The 16,003-nt window shown below is 34.9% G+C and overlaps 1 protein-coding gene across 1 annotated transcript in view; it reads left to right on the forward strand.

Moving 5' to 3' along the window:
* LOC118263060 (uncharacterized) overlaps positions 1–16,003 on the forward strand; it is a 73,050-nt gene that overhangs the window by 9,777 nt on the left and 47,270 nt on the right. Inside the window, exon 2 of the mRNA XM_035574828.2 lies at positions 1,987–2,136. The gene's annotated coding sequence lies outside the window, so the exon portion shown is untranslated. The remainder of the gene's footprint in view (positions 1–1,986; positions 2,137–16,003) is intronic.

The raw sequence follows: 16,003 nt of genomic DNA on the forward strand, positions 1-16,003 counted from the left end.
ATTATACGGATCTAGTCGACTTAATAGATGAAAATTGTCCTCGGAATAATAGTAACAATTTGTCTGACCGTCGCCCACGCCACATATAACTTGCCAAAAGGCAAACCTGTCCATAAAACATAAATATATTCATGTCATGAAGTTTACAAGAAACCGCCATATTTTACGCAGACCCGGAGGCCAAACCAGTGCCCCTAGTACAAGTTTGCTTTGCGTCGAACGAAAACGAAACGAGAGTGCGATTGGCGCTTTGATTGGCCAGTGCGATTGAACCAACCAATCAGACCGCCGAACGCGCTCTCGTTTCGTTTTTTTATTTTTCGATATAATGTGAAACTCGTACTAAGGGTACTACAGGTCGAGTTCAGAGAACCATAATCCAAAGATTAGTGATTTATCTCACAATGGTGTATAATATCGTACACTGTTGCCTTAAACAATTAACACCATGATGGATTTTCCACGTATAGAGTGGCAAGGTAAACATATAAAGTCTATATTTAAAGTTTCATTAAGTGCTAATAAAACCGAATTACCAACAAGGTCACCGAAATATTTATAGCTCAATAATTAGAAAGGGCCAAGAATGGAGCCTTGTGGAACACTCATGTTAACGTATCGGTCAGTATGTTTGGAACGGATTTTTATTCTATCTGCGCTATAGAGACTAGCAGCTCTAATTCTAGCCATTGAAAATTGTCACCTTAACCAAAAGAATAGTTCCATATGCTGATTTAAAATGAAAATGTTTCAGCTAATATTCTCTAACGAACGAAAATTTTATCGAACAATCTCAGCTAGATTGTTCGATAAAATTTTGAACAGATGTAGTGAATGCTAAATAGAAAAATTGCACGCGATACTACAGATGCACATTGCACATGTAAGAACAGAATGAATTAAAATATAAATCACCCATTTTTACTACAACAATGCTATAATAAAAAAGAAATAAATGCGCTTTGTCATGAATATTATACTAGTAAATATTTTGCGCAGCCGTTGTTCGTTTAGCATACTTGTAACTCGATACACAAAGGTCGTAAAAGTGAGCTGCTACTGCACCTACTAATAACAATTTCTTGTCATGCAACTAACCTAACCTTCATTATGACTCAATTTTTCAATGATTTTCTCACCACATCCGGGAAACTCTGGGAATCATCAACAGTACCTATAAATGCAATCCTGTTTTGTTGTCAATGTCAAAGACAAAGCATTTATTTCAATTAATTCTTAATCACTTTTGAAACTTCCATCAGTCTGTCTGTCAGTGAAGCTGGGTGCTCGTTCCAAAGTGTAGCTTCGAATAGAGAGGAACGAACAAAAAAACTCCATTGTTACTCTTTTCAAAAAGTTGGACTTGCTAAAAAGAAGATACCAAATACATTAAAAATTCATGGAACACACCAGACTTTTTAAATATCAATATTATCATTTTTCGAACAACTTATTTGTCTCGAAAATCGAATACGAACGAGTTCACAATTTGCAATCGCGTTTACTAAATAAGAATTTTCGCAATTCTGCAATTCGGTAATTAATTAGATTGGTAATTAGGCTATTAGGCCAGGCCAGTCTGTTTGCTTATTGTAATATTACGATTGCCTGTACTAACACTACAGAATTAAAAAAACTATTATATTGTAAAACAAACAGACGTTGTTTCTTTAACCATTGCCACAGCGTTGTCATTGGAGGATAATGAAAGGGTCATAACTACATTTTTATGTTCTCCTCGTTAATATTATTTATTATTAAGGTTAGCAATAAGTAAGGAAGGCAATTATTACTTCGTTGTGAAATTTATTAGCAGTTCCATATCCAGTTTCCGTATTTGCAATCATAGTTCTGTTATCATCACAAACAGACGTCTACATCTATTTCAAACCTGTGGATTTTTCTTTGATTAGTATCTAAACAATCCTGATAAAGAATTTTATACTTTATGCTTAAACTAATAAAGTCCTTTTCTCCTTGTTACAGATCAAAGAGGAGTAGTGGCAGACTGTGAAATGTTAAGAGAGTGTGTTTGTCAATAAGATCGTGTGTAGGAACCGTGATAACCGACTGTAGTGCAGTGTCAGTGTCCTGGATACATTGGACGGCGCTTCCATATCGGCCTGTTTTGCCTTGGTAAGTTAATACAAGACCTAAGGTCTACTCTAATTCAACGCAAAACTAAATTTCCTCCGAAACTTCGCAAATTTCGTACTACAATTTCCGTTAATTGCGAACTTTCGTGAACAAAATTTATCAAATGAAATGAAAATAAATAAATAGGTTTTAAATAAAAATAAAAATAAATCGATTATTGTATTAGTAAATGAATAAAACCTATGACCGAAACTTCGCAATTAAGAACCAGAGAAGACCTACAGTTTATTTTTTTTATTTATTTGAAGCTCTAGTCATGTGTATGTCCGTGTAGCGTCTTTTTTAGACTATAAACTGCATCCAAAACTAGATTATGGAAAGTCTTTTTTTTTAATAGAGAATGGTTTTACTAACCAAACAAGTTTTTAAAAATATACCACGCTTTAATGCACCTATTATACAATAACACCAGCTCTATATATTTATTTTTCATATGTTTAGCACGTGATATAAATCGTAATATAGCAATTATGTGCAAAAAAATCTAATCGGTGTAATAATAATTGCTCAGTGATGGGGAATTACAACCTAACTATAATATGGGAGCTATAATAGAAATGAGTCATAATAAAAATGAAAATATCCTTAGTTATCCTCACGGTGTCTTTTGAAGAGTAAACATTCTTCTCATGAAAGTTCCGACTGAAATCTTCTCTCAAGAACAGTATATTTGTTATGTAACGTTATGCTAACTGATGATGTCCGCAGACGTCTTCTACACCGGTTCACGCATCCGGCTACGATTCAACTTGTATAATTTTTTTCTCATCAACTTTTTACCGACTAAGACTTTGATCAATAGCTTCCATCGATCCACACAAATTAACTGCAGTCTTGCAAACATTAACATAACCCAACGGACATTAGAAATATCCTTTACGCATTTTATTTACCTACGTTACTTGCCAAATATCTACCTACCTACATACAACTAAAAAAACTGACGAAATAAATTGCAAAAACCTAACCTAACCTTTCATAACTTCACGGCGAATTCAAGCAATCATACAACAACACATTTTATTGGAACAACGAATAATTACCAAACAACAATTAACAGATTACAGTAACTATGAATCGATTATGAAACTCGGTTCGTTGACAGCACTATTTTCCCGCGTTCTTGTAATTATGGCGGGCAATATGGCGGCTGCGCGTCTGTCACCATGATGGGGCTGTTCCGGCAATGTTTCCGCTGTGTGATGTGATTACCGTCCTTGACTACAATGGCCAAGGTTGTGGACTGATCACTATGAGAAATTATTCGCGTGTACGTATTGGTTTAGTCACGCAAATCACCTATATAAAAGGGTGTTTCAAATCAAAGAAAGATCTCATTCTATCATATCGATACAAATGTTCATACAGACTTACATTAAGAAGACATTTATTTAACCTTGAATATAAAAAAAATAACATTCACAAATCACAATTTGATAACAATCAAAACCTATTTACGCATCCAAAGTAAGCAATTAAATCAATATTTAAGTTCAAACCTTATCGTATCTTGCGAGCTTAAATTCAAAATAACCTTAAGTCTTTGACTGCCAATAGAAAACTGTTAAAGACAAATCCTCCGCCAATGTCGGTCACCGGTGACCACCACGGCGTTCAATGTGTTAATAGCGATTTAACAACCAATAAGAAGTTAGCAGGAAAATTTAACCCTGGGACGGCGATGCGTCAGATTCTCAGGACTAATGACGTCATTCGTCATTTTCTCAGTGTGGTCTCAGTCTCACGCATATGTGATCCCTGAGGCGAGACGCCAGTGATCACTGATCACTGACCAGTTGTGCCCATGCATCGTGGGATCGCAGGGAAAGTATGGGAGTGGCGACCACGCACGGTTATGGAATATTACCACAAGACAGGAAAATTTATCAGAACTGGGTGTGTGTAATTATCGCGAATGTTTTTGCATAATACGCTGAATTTATAAGCTTCCGTGTGGACATGTGTGAGATAATTGTAAGGTGTGATATTTCATGTTGAGAAAGAATATTGCTTAATGTTCCGTTTGTAAATAGTAAGTATACGCATTATTACATGGACTAGAAATCAATTAAGCTTATATCTACTACATCTATCAAAACTTCAGATAGAATCAAACAACTTTAAATTAAAACACTATTTCAAAAAGCAATCCTGTTCAGTAGAATGCTAATCAAGTAAAACGCATTAAACAGCTATTGAAGTTCTAAATAAGAGCATTAAGTTAACACCTAGCCCGCAACAGAAAGGTATGCACAGGATCGTAAACTATTCAGCCGGCAGTTGCGAGCGGGGGCAGAGACCTGTGCATGCGCAGAAAGCTCGCCGACCCACTTACAACGAGAACCGAACCCGTTCCAACGCTTTTACATAATTCCAACTCTCGCTGCCTTTATCACTTACAAATATTTCCGAATTACTGCTAAAGATGGAACCGGCCACAATTTGCAGGGTGCGTGCGTTTACAGGTTAAGCGAGCTTATGTAAGAAGAAACGCGATCGACACGGAGATATCTGAAGTGCATACATGTGTGATTATGTGTACGTGCTTCGCTTCATACTCTCATAGTGTTAGGATGTCTTTGATAATGATAGTTATAATTAGAAGTTTCGAAAAACAATTGCAAATCAGGACTAGAACCCGCGGCTTCCAAGTTATCGTGTTTGCTATTACGTCACGCCTATAATTACCGTGTAAAGACTGGTGTAATAAGTTATGTTATATTACGTATACCTAATTAACGTAATAAGTATTCGAATGTTAGCCAAAGAATTTAGCATTGACAACAAAATTAAATGAGACGGCTTAACCTACTTACAAATTAATTAGCATTATAATCAATGATATTCAAAGACTTTAGGATTGAATGCCGTAAATAGGTTTGGAATTCTAAAAACTAGTTGATTTATTTCATAGTTCAAAAATAAAATGGTAAAAAATGCGAAAGATATGTGTTTTTAGTCTTGAATGCAAAAAATATTGAACTATTCAGGATGATTTTTTTTTTCTTTTATTCTGGTACCATGGGCAAAGCCATAGTCCAATGATAAAATATAAAAAATGCTAAAGATATTGTGTTTGTTACTCTTGCATACAAAAAATATTGAACTATTCGGGATGAATCGCACAGATACGCTACGCTTTTGCCGTGGTACCGTGGGCCAAGGCGCTAAGTGACGCTAGCAAATAATAAATTGATAGATCTATTTACTTATCATAGCACGTTGCAAGCCACAAAAAAGTTACAATTCTGCAATCGTTACAAATCACGCGTTCTACGGTTCAATTAACACATTATATACTTCTCAAGTACATTCACTAACATTCAAATATTCAAATCAATACACAGACCAGTACGAAACCTAATTCAGACCAAAAAATAAAGACTGGCCTCGATCTGGTTTGAAAAATATTACGTGAATGCAATTTTGCATTCGAGACAAATAAGGCGCCAATGACAGCGTAGGAAATCTCAAGTCATAATGCTAAAGTTTCGTCATTTAGTTTTTTCTATTTTTGCTAACAACAAAGGTAAGTGAACTGAGAAATATCTATAACGGAGTAACAGTATTCTGTAATGGAATTATAATAAAACAAGTTACAAGCGAAAGTGAATTGTATTCGTAGATTAAATGGCTGTACCTGGAAGTGTTTCTATGATTTTAACGTTGGCACTTATCCTAAACAATATAATACAAATAAAATATAGGTATTAACGATACTTACCTTTGTAGCAATGACGGAATACTTCGTGAAAACATAATTAGGTTTTTATAGCTAAGGTATGGTTTGTAAATATATCTAATTAATTAATAACTTTGAAATTGATGCTAAAGAAAGATCAGTCTACTCTAATCTACACATAAACTGTTATTTCTAAAATATTAATCGTTTTTCATAAAAGTAAAACAACATTCTTTATTTCTTAGACAAAAAAAAACTTATACAACTTTTAAGACCTACTTTTCAACACTTTTTCGGCCCTTAACCAAAAATTCACTAGAGCAACATTTGTAACAAGCTTCACAACTTACTTTGACTATAAATATTCTTCGAAACGTAGCATCAATCGATTAAAAACAAGCTTTTATTAATCGACTAAACAAACAACTTTCCTAGAACCATCAAATAACAATTAAAAACGAATAATTCTGAACGGTAGAACTTTCAAAATAAAGCGAAAAGTGAAAAACATATTGAACGTTTCGTTTATCGGTACCAGGAGAGCAGAAAGTGCTTGTAGTTAATATTTTCCCAATATGGCGGTACTGCTTTCCAAGTCTTCGGCCGACGACATTAAGAAATAATTAATTAAATCTTTTCATTACAACACCGAGTATATGTAAGTATTTATTTAACATTTTCAAGATAATTATTACGAATCTTTACTTTGTAGGTTCATTTAATAAAAATAAAAAAGGTATTTAACACGTTAACCGCCACACATAGCGGAGGATTTGTCTTCAACAGTTTTCTTTCGGCAATTAATGCTATAAGATTCTTAAATTATAACGAATTCAAAGATAACGATGGTCTTTTTTTAGCTCACAATAATCACAGATTTACTAACATAATATGCGAATAATTTAATTCTAAAATTCATGTATAAGCAGTTAATAAAATAGCTGATTGGCATTCCTCACAGTTTTATGAATAATATGCAAATTGTTTTATATGTCATGGTTATGAGGCCACAAATATTCAGCCTACAATGTCATTATGCCAAACTTGTACTACTTTCATAGATCGACTTTGTTTAAATTGAAATGGTTCTATTTAAATACCCCATAAATGCTAAACTAGATTGCCTTGCCAATCACGAAGCGCATGTCCCAATCATGAAATTATAAACCATCTTTAACCATACATACCACGATGCATGTCGTTAAATGCTTATTAAGTATCTACATTTAGGGTCTGCTTAAGCACTGCCAAATTATCCGCTACTTCCTGCCTACTCAAGGACAATGATTAGATACTTAAACTGTTCCTTAGTAACGATTTTGTTCCGAAAACTATTGCTAAGGACTGTGTTAAGTAACAATTGAATGAGTATAAATGACTAAGTACGGTGATTAATCAGTAGTATCAGTAAAACGAGGTATTATCTTATCATATGCACTTCTACCTATACATATAAAGACAGAGAAGACGTGATATTATATGTATATAAAAAAAACACAAAGCAGTGACATAAAATCTAGTTTTATTAAAAAAAAACAACCTCGCATCATCAAAATAACCACTATTAAATATTTATACGAATATCTATGCGCATCTCACGACGGGACGGAGACACAAAAACGATTTTGGCGGACACTATCAAATTAGTTCTGTCAACATAGTTACACTTATTTGTCACGCATCTGATCATGGACATACGTCAAAGTATACCTACATTAAGTTCATAATAATCTTCATACAAAAACATGATCAAGATTAGTCTTACTTACATTGAATTTAGTACAAAATTGAGGCCTCGTAATGACTAGTACACGAAGCTACAATAGATTTTACACTTTAACCTAATTGTCATTAAGTTCAAAATCCATTTTGGGATAGTTTAAGAAGGTTCAATAGATTTTACACTTTAACCTATTGTTATTAAGTTCAAAATCCATTTTGGGAGAGTTTAATGGTCGATTCTTCTCAACAACTATTAATTCATGTGATAGGGGTTCAAGTTACTTATATTTAGAACGTAGAAATAGAAAATAATTGACAAACCTCGCCAATGTGCAATGCTATGGAGATCACGATTCGTATCTCACGCACTATTGGTACACGGAACCCGTGCTAACTGGTAGAATGCCGTTTATAGGTGCCGGTGACAACGTAACTAAAACTTTATAATAGTTGCAAACCGTATTGGTTTACTGTGCTTTATTGTAGCTATAGGTTACCTAATAACTACGCATTTCATTTGTTTAAAAATATTTTCTTGTTTGTCTCTTACTTTATTTTATAACTCTTTAATTGTAAATCTTATGTCTTTTAGTGAAGGAGGAAAAGGTATTCTGATGCTGGCTCTAGGCTCTATTTTGAGACTCTAGAATATATAATATATCGCAAATACAACCAGTTATTTTAAATACCATTGACAAAACAGTATTTTGACTGTAAACCATGAGACCAAACACCAAAATTTTCCTCAAAAATTATATAAAATTATTCAAAAGTATGAAGTATTTTAGGTGCTACGCCTTCATACATACAAACATACATGACATCTTACATAAACCTCCAATAATTTTCGTCGCTGAAAAACAGTCGTGAATAGATCTTTAGCATCTCAAATAAATACTAAAGATGGTTGCAAATGTTTAGAAGTTAGTGAAATCGCAAACATAGGTCGTGCCGGCGCCTCGTGATCATCTCATCTCTGACGAAACGTGTCAATAACTAGCTGTTACGTAGGTATGTGATGTGCCCATTAGGTTACTGTGGAAACCATGCTTGTAAACGGTATAAAAACCTAAATGAAATATCCAAGGTAAGGTGTGATAGAGAGACAAGCCTTTGAAGTTACGAAGAACCATGATAAGAGCTGCACTGATTTCGGTTATACATAGTAATGTCTGAATGTAGCAGTTGCACCAACTGCATTAACTGCCGAAAGAAAACTATTATAAAGAAGGCAAATCCTACGCTAAGCGGTAACGGTTAACGTGTAAACGAAATATTATTTTAGCTATCTTCTGTCTATTAAAAAAATGTTTTCATTCTCAATTTTAATTGTATACTAACGATGAGACTGTCGGAGAGGCCCAGCTATAGACGAAAATATCAGATCAAGACCTTTCTGAATATGTTGGATGATTATGTTAGACCAATAACGAAGAGACTGTCGGAGAAGTAATAGACGAAAATATCTATCAAGACCTTTCTGAATAGGTATTAAGTTAGACCAAACTGCATTTTAACACATCACTCACATCACCTCTCAAAACAAAGCTATATTAACCTGACAAATACATTTAAGATCGTTACTCCATCTTTTAAATTACAATCAGCGAGACTTAGAAACCTCTTCGATCCAACTCCTCAGCACCCATGACGTGTGAGATTACAAGTATGGTATAATGAGAAAACTCCGTGCGAAAGTGACCCGTTACATCTTAAGCAAGCAGATTCGCTTTTACTCAAACTAATTGCTGACCATAGTACGAGTATGTATACAAACTGGTATAGTTGATTGAACTTGGGACGAGCTTGTGTTGTTTTTCTCCTATAACATCTTATATGGAGTAAATAAATAAAACTTGATAGATATCTTGTTTGATAGCTAAGAACTTGGAAAGTTTAATGTTTTTTTTTTTTAAGGGGGGCAAATCATTCAATGTCTTCTCGCGAGGCGAGAGGGAGTATCAGACTCTTACTGACTATATACCACCCCGTTCCTACGAACGGGGTGTTGTGTTGTAGTTTGAGCCCCGGTAAACCCGCTAGGTAGTCTGCAGCTCTGGAGAAACTTTCATACTAGATACTGTTTGTATTGTCTGCATGTTTTTTCTGCTTATTGTTCTCAGCCGTATCGCACTTGACAGTGTGGTTAACTTGATGAGTCCGACCATACACACGATGTTCCGCCATCTCTCCTGGCTAACCGATATTTTTTGCATTCATGTATTAGCATGCCCAAAATGATCTTTACTTGATCTGCCCATGGCATCGGTGATCGTCCACGCGTCCTTATACTCATATTCATATTATTTTAAGATTTTCTAGACAGATAGATAATTAATAGATAAGCCATAATTGCGACTAATACTTAATCAGCTACAACACTTCCCTGATAGAAGTCAAAATATAAGTCTGAAACCTAATTTGTAATTGAGAGACTCCAAACATAGACTAGACTGCCTACTGACCGAAATCCTAGAAACAGAACTTGTTTATGGCTGTTTAAGCCTTATCTGACTACATTATTACACTTGTGTCTACAACGTTATGCAAATTATTCCTATTTTCGTGTCCATTATGACTGTTTAAATAAAATTATGTATGTAAGTGACACTATCGTAATATCTGAATCATACCAATAACAATAAATTTTATTCATTTTTAAATTCGAAATTGTATTTTTGAAATATTCTAGATTCTTCTTTTGATCTCGTTTTGTCGAGGTTTTAATATTAAAAATAAAAATTTCGGTTACGAAATAAAAATAAACAGTGTCATCGTATTATTTAATTTATCTAACAGCATGTTTAATTTGAAATGCACCGACACTAATATTTTGGTACCTAATAATCATTTTGTGGTAAGACTAGAAAATCGTGTTTTCAATTTCAAAATCATACAACTGACTTACAAAAATCTTCTTATACAAGTTCATTACATGCTAGACAATTTCCGTGAATATAACTTGTAACAGTAACAATCAGCTTCAAAATAGATGCTTCATCAAAAAATAACTGAAGCAATACATAACTGAGATAAAACAGAGCTTAAATGAACCAAAAACATAGATACCAAGAACAAACATAAAACTGTATCAATCAGCTATAACAACGGTAACAAGTTCCTAGTAAAAACTAGATAGAAAGATATATAGATATAGATAGATATATAGATCCATTCACTGATACCGAAGCTTTCTATACCACATTGTATTGTTTTGTTTCCAACCCAACGTACGCCCAGTTATAGACTGTTACATTAGTTCCTGCTAATGGACATAACAGTATATATGTACGTACCTATAACTAATACATAGTTATTCAACTGTTTCTTACCGGTCAATAACCTTGGGGTAATTTTACTTGAGTTGCAATTAGATCGGATTAAGTGGAGTCGCTATTTTGGGTATAGTGAGATTTGCTTTATTTCTGTAGATAATATAAAAAGGATTCCAAGCTTAACTTCTCCCGCCTTGAGCGAGGCGAGAGGGAGTGTCAGACTTTTACTGACTAAGAACCACCCCGTTCCTACTCCTGCTTTTCGAACCGGAGCCCCGGTAAACCCGCTAGGTTGTCCACAGCTTCATATCAGGCATCAGCCGTACTGGGCCCCATCTGTGGTGGATTTTATAATCCTAAATACTCGCAATGTAGGGACATTGCCAGTATTTAGGAGGATAAACACAATGTATCCACACATTACATAACAAGAAAGAAACGTACGCCAATCAAAAGACCATTAAAATGTAACATACAAAACTTCCCACGTTAATAATAATCTTTAACTTCGCCTATAATGAATACGAGATAAATAAGTATATATGTAAGTATTTAAAAGCCAAACAGTTCCGCCTTTTCACTAAAATTCTTCTCTGTATTGTCTCTCACTCAATGAGTACTGAGGTAACAAAACTTGCAACTTTCGTATTTGTTCTGTACTGTACAACGTCACGCCTTTAATCTCCAAAGAGGTAGGCAGAGGTGCACATTACGGCACTTAATGGCGCTATACAATGTACACCCAATTTTCATCATTTGTGTTATAAGTCCCATGTAATAGGGGGTGAGCCTATTGCCATATACCTACTGGGCACAATTCCAGACTCCGTGCTACTACTGAGAAATTTTCGAGCAACCGAAAAAAGGCCCAGTAATACTTTGCCCGACTCGGGAATAAAGAAGACCTCTTGTTGGGCAATCACACTTGCGACTACTCAACCAACGAGGCAGTCTGAAGGCACTTTCGTATTTCTGAGCATTTTTATCACTTACACGCAAGCACGGTCTTCAGTACCCCATCTTATGTCATCTGGAACACGCGATGTGCTCAGGCGCAACAATCTAAAATTCAATTAGTGTTATAGCGATCTAAACGCTGTTTTATTGGTCATTTTACGCTTGCTGTTGCTGTTTCATTTTGATCTTATTGTGAGGCTTTAACTGGTTGATGTTATTGTTCTTTTAATTAAATTCGTTTGATGTTTATATCTAAGGCTTTGTAGTAACATATTCAAATTGTCATTTTGATACATCAATGGCAAGCTTTCCTTCGTCACTGTTTTGGAACAAAATTTTAACAGTTCAACAAAGACGCATAAAACGAAACTTCTTCCCATAACTTAGTTTTTCTTAAAGAGGGAAAATCTTTTAATTCAATCTCCTCCTTGTGTGAGGCGAGAGAGTGTCAGAATCTTACTGACTAAAAACCACCCCGTCCCTTCTCCTGCTTTGAGCCGGAACCCCAGTAACCTGTTACGTAGTCCGCAGCTCTGGATCGAGCATCAGCCCTACCCTGACCCCATATAACTTGATAGCTACAAATAATAAAAAACTCATTGACAATAAGGCTTAAAGGAATTCAAAAGCTCCTTAACATCTGCAAAAACAACCACTACCTTACCTTCAACATTCCATAACACTGAAACTCTCAAGTCACAGGCGTGTAAACCTCACACACACCCACTAAACGACACCGAGTGCTCAATACTTTCCATCATTACCGACTTGTTCTCAATCCGAGGTGTCTTCTCATGTAGAAAGTCAGGTATGTGACGTAACGAGTAAACACTTCAGTTTACAGTGCATTATACAATCAATTTAGCATTCGATTGCAGTTTACAGACAGACGGGCGGACTTTATGCTAATGTGGTGTTGGTTTTGCTATATTGGCTGTAGGTGTTAGATTTATTATCTTGGCTCGTGTCTTAGGATGTTTTTTTTTTTTAGTTAGTAGCTGGTGAAATTTGTGATGGTTTAAATTGTTTTTTTTTAGTCCATCTTCTGATCATTGGTCTTTAAAACCTACTCTACGTTGCCTTATCAATTATCAGATACATATCTTTTTCTTCGGATATATTTCTGTCTGCGTATCTTTTTGTAATTTCTTGAGTAATCTTGAGGATCTAAAGTTTTATATCAATAGAAAACTATTGCTCAACCAACCTCAATTCCTATTTATATCTTCCTATACCTTCCTAGAATAATATAACAAAAAATCACCCATAAAACTCTCATTAAACAAATACACGAAAGAATTAACCTTCACACAAACACATGAGGAATTGAATAATCAGATAAATGAACGTACATATATAAACACTATTTCCTTCCTGTGACCAACTTACATACGAGTAGGAATTACGTATGGATCTTAAGTACAGGATATTCTTTGTCATTGCGAACAGCCTTGATGAAGTTCGTAATAGTCCAAGAAGGTTAAAATGGTGCTGAATTGAATCTTGATGAACATGCAATTAATGGTAAGTGCAAAAAAAATACACAAGGAAAGACTAGAATAGATATTTTCCTCAATCATATCGCACAATCTAAATCCATTAAAACTGTACTTACTAATGACAATAAAACAGTAAGTGTTGCTGAAAACGTACAAACTATTTTCAATGTAGCAGTGACACGCTAATTTGATTAAGAACCACAATTACGTGACCCGCCCAAATCGCTACCAGCACAAACGATTGAAGCAGACTTTCACTTATCACAGACAGACATGACAAAAGCTATTGATGCCAGTCAAACAGACGCAACGCAAACATTTGACTAAGAGCACATAACATACATAATGCATGCGTAATTGTGAACCTAGATACATAATGTGAAGTCATTTCTATCAATTATCCTAGTACTGCTGTGGGCTTAAGAAATATCTGTTATTGTTGCACCAACACCAATGATCGTAGGCTCGAGTAATTTGTCTTCTAATATGAAAGATGGTCTTGTAAGGGTTGTTAGAGATTGAACTGCAAATCAACAGTAAATTTAAAAAAATAAATCTATCCAATCTAAAGCAGTTTTATCAAAAGAAGACTTTAATATATAAATAATAAATCACAATTTCATCTGCGTATAAATTATACTATATTTGTTTAAACAGGTGATAGGTGCAGCAATCCCATACATCACCGTTACACAATATTGAACACATTAATTTTAAAATTGCATTTATTACAAAGCTTACAAGCTTTCTAGACTAAGATCATAAGAGTGTTGCTTACAATATTATACAATTTACCCAAAATGCTAAGAAGTTAATAAATTATGCAGTTTCAACACTAGACCAAAACGAAATGGTGTTAGCTTACTCGCTGGCTCATTATGGTCGGACCACACCTGTGGTTGGGTGAAAAGTGTGACAGTCGGTGAAATTACAGAAGTGTTGTCCAATATATTTCTCTACTTAGCATTATTGGAACAGATACTGACGTGAAAATGGGAAACTGATTATATTAATGCTATAAGATTAACTTTAAATTAATTAATGATTGAACAGTGTGACTGGGCGGTCGAAAGCTAAGTCACATGTTGTGGATGGGACCTTCACTAAAAGGCCACCCACGGTTTGCGAGACCAATGCCACTGTAGGACAATATTTTATTCAAGAAGTATTAGAAGAAGATTTAAACTAAACCTATTTCGCCAAATAGAAGTACCGTAATTGTTAGTGCAGTAATGCTTCATTATGACAATGACAAGCATTGAAGACGATAATAATAAAATTCCATACAATATCGATGCTTAAGATATCTTCGACCTCCACAATAAGTAAGAGTGTTTAACTCTTCACTTCCCAGTTTTCCATTTACCTTCGGACAACAGTACGCTAATTTACTTAAACACACAAACTTTCACCTTCTCTGCCCAAGGGATATGTGATAAACTGTCAAGCGTCAGTAGACATTCATGACTATGACATGACATATTACAGACTACAAACTATATGTAGGTACGTGTGTAGTTCTGCCCTGCGGTTTCTTGTACTGTGTCGACTGAATAATATATAGTGTCGTGGTGTGGACAGTCTTATTTGACCTTTTTCTGTAATGAAGCATATTCCTGTTCGAAACCATCTGTTTGAAAGCCTAGACTAACTCCCTCATTTTAGTCGAAGGGAGAAAAAATCTTCTTACGCCTAGGTTGAGACGACACAATGTCAGACTCTTACTGGCTAAAAACCACCCCGTTCATACCCCCGCTTTGAGTCGGAGCCGTGGAAACCCGATAAGTTCTTCATTTGCATATTACAGTAAAAAACAGAATAACAATGAACCGGCTTTAGTTTACAACCTTCACTTGTTTCTTCATCTATCTCTCCTCCATCATCTTACCAATCAACTACTGCTCCGTCTACAACTACACCTTCATCAATAAGATAGGTCACTTCCATGACGTCATCACTTCCATAGCTTACAGATTGCTCATCAGTCATCACCTTAAGATTATCAATTAAATCTGATTGTTCATATATTATTAACGGCTTAACAATGTACGTTACGTTCTAAGCTCGTCAGTAACTCGCCCAGGGTCGACGCCCACGCATCACTCTCGTTTTCAACACCACATGCGTAAGAGTTGACGAATATTCAATGATAGTAAAAGTTACGTGATGTAAAACGTTTTTTATGTAGGTGATAGGCGATTGTAAGTGGAACAAACATACAAACATGCATCGTAATCGTAGTTTTTATAGTTTAATGTTTATTTCTTATCCCTTGCTTTTGTAAGAGTTCTGTAGACGTTTAAGAATGTGTTTAAATTAAATGGCGTTTGCGTGGTTTCCAAGTAGGTGGAGGTTGGTATTGATGTCGTAGGCTGTTTGTTTAGATAGATGATATTGGGTTCTATAGGCCTAGTTTTGATACTTGAGAAATACTAGTGAGGTATCTATGTTTTCTGACTAACCGCCATACTCAGAGTAGTTTAATGATCTTAAACTATTACTTAGTAATGATTTTGTATGGAAAATAATCGCTAAGGAATGGGTTAAGTAACTATTAAATGACTCTGAGTACGAAGGTAAATCTTGGTACTTGTGAAAATACTAATAGGTGATGTATTGTTGTAAACATATTCTAGGTCTTTAGCACACACGGACCTAACTGTTGTTTCCTAATAAGTATTTATTACGCACATTACATAAGCGATAAGCTT

This window comes from Spodoptera frugiperda, chromosome 12, assembly GCF_023101765.2.
Source record: "Spodoptera frugiperda isolate SF20-4 chromosome 12, AGI-APGP_CSIRO_Sfru_2.0, whole genome shotgun sequence".
NCBI classification, from domain to species: domain Eukaryota; kingdom Metazoa; phylum Arthropoda; class Insecta; order Lepidoptera; family Noctuidae; genus Spodoptera; species Spodoptera frugiperda.